Below are 2,092 nucleotides of genomic sequence, written 5' to 3' on the forward strand. Positions count from 1 at the left end.
CACAGGGGGTGGGGTCCTGAGAGGAGAGAGGCCTCTCCCAGGTGGGGATGGGCTTCTATCTGGGGACAGGTTCCTCGTTGACACCTCATGTTCACCACATGTTCACCATCTTGTGGAAACACAAACGTCTCCCTCCGTCTCCCTGTGTCAAAGAAGATGAACAGACAATGAAACAAATCTAATAACATCTCATGAAAGGAAGCAGAAAACCTTATTTTAATAGCACTGTGTATGTTTTGTAAAGCAGGAAAGCCCCACTATCAAAACAAGAAGTATTTACACAAGTTATATTACTGTAATCTTCCTATAACAGTGCATTAAAAACTCAGTATTTACATTTTAGCTGCATTTATAGGTGTTATACAGGGCTCTTCCAGTATCACGGCTTCACTGTTAGTCACACTGTGCACTTATTTCAATGCTTAAAAATATCTTCCCCCAAAAAATGCAGATTAAAATACATTTCTATTACAGTCTATTACTTTAGCACTTTCTTACTCCAGTGGTTCACATCCCCTTTGAGTCCAATTGTGTCTCCTCTCAAAAATTCGCCCTTTATCGTAAATTACACTACTCCTAACTATTTTATTCACGACAGCTAGAAACAAAACCTTGCTGAACAGAATTGAAACAAACAGCTTGATATTTTTGCCTAAGCTGCACTCTACATTGCCACACTAGCTCCATTTATTTGTACCGATTGGTTTTGTTCAGCTAGCTGCCTTTCCTCAAAGCCCCTTTCTCTCTCCGCTTTAACAACTCCACAAACACGGACAATGAAAAATCCTTAAAATAATAAGTTACTTCATGTTATTGTAAGTATTTTAACTTATTCTATTCACTCCATCAAAAAAAACTATAAACACTGAAAAACAATTACTTAGCTACATGCTAACTAGCCGTCTAGCTAATCTTTGCTAATACTCCTCGGCTTGACTTAGTAAACTTTAGCAAACGTTAAGTAAACATTGAGACTTTTATGAAAAGCTGATGTTAACATATCTGAAAACATCAACACTGTTTTCTTCTTCCCTGCTCGTTTCACTGGAGTCTGCCATTTTGTCCGCTAGCTTTAGCATACTGATCGTGTACGTAAAGCGATTAGCCGAATAAAGATTAGCCGAACAGAATTTCTCAAAACCATCTAATCATATAAAACGATATTCCTGATTGCGGTTTTTTGTAATAACGCGGTGTTTAAAAGACTTTATACTTAAGTGAAAAAGAGGAAACTCAGTAACTCACCGTTCCAGGGGTCGTACAGTCCGCTCCATCCGGGCTCGGGATCCACATCCGGGTGCTGAGGCTCGGCTCCTCCCCCGAAGTTCATCATCGCTGCGCTGTAGACTCGGTGTAGGAGTCAAATCCAGTAGTGGAGTACAGAGAAATCCGAAACAGGGGTGTAGCGAAAATGCCAAAAGATAATCCAAATCTTGCGACCTTCAGAACCAGTATAAACCAACACTAACTAGTATAAAACAGCACTAACTAGTATAAACCAATATAAACCAGCACTAACTAGTATAAAACAGCACTAACTAGTATAAACCAATATAAACCAGCACTAACTAGTATAAACCAGCACTAACTAGTATAAACCAGTATAAACCAGCACTAACTAGTATAAACCAGCACTAACTAGTAACAAAATTCAATAATGAATAAATAATAATAATAATCATAATAATGAGCTGAAATGTCCGGGAAGCCCAGGGAGTGAAGCATAGCTGAAGTTTAAGGCAGCATGTAGCTGTACAGTTAGAATTCAAGCTGTAGGACCAGTTTAAAGACGATACGACCTTAAAAAAAAAAAAAAAAACTCCTGTTTACGGCATCTACCGAAAACCTCCGAGAAAAACCGAACTGTACGGAAACCAGGAAGTGAAGTCCGTAAAAAATGCATTTACAAATTATATATTTTACATTTTATAATTTGCTCCTGCTGAACACACTCAGTGTCCTCAAGGTAGGATGATCTTTATCCTTTAATGCCACACTGTTTCTACAATAAATCATGTTAAAGTGACAGTGTTACAGTCTAATGTTATGTAGCACACAAGACACCTCATCTTGCCGTGAATTAGCCTAATGC

The sequence above is a fragment of the Hemibagrus wyckioides genome, unplaced genomic scaffold, assembly GCF_019097595.1.
Source record: "Hemibagrus wyckioides isolate EC202008001 unplaced genomic scaffold, SWU_Hwy_1.0 Contig8, whole genome shotgun sequence".
NCBI lineage: Eukaryota > Metazoa > Chordata > Actinopteri > Siluriformes > Bagridae > Hemibagrus > Hemibagrus wyckioides.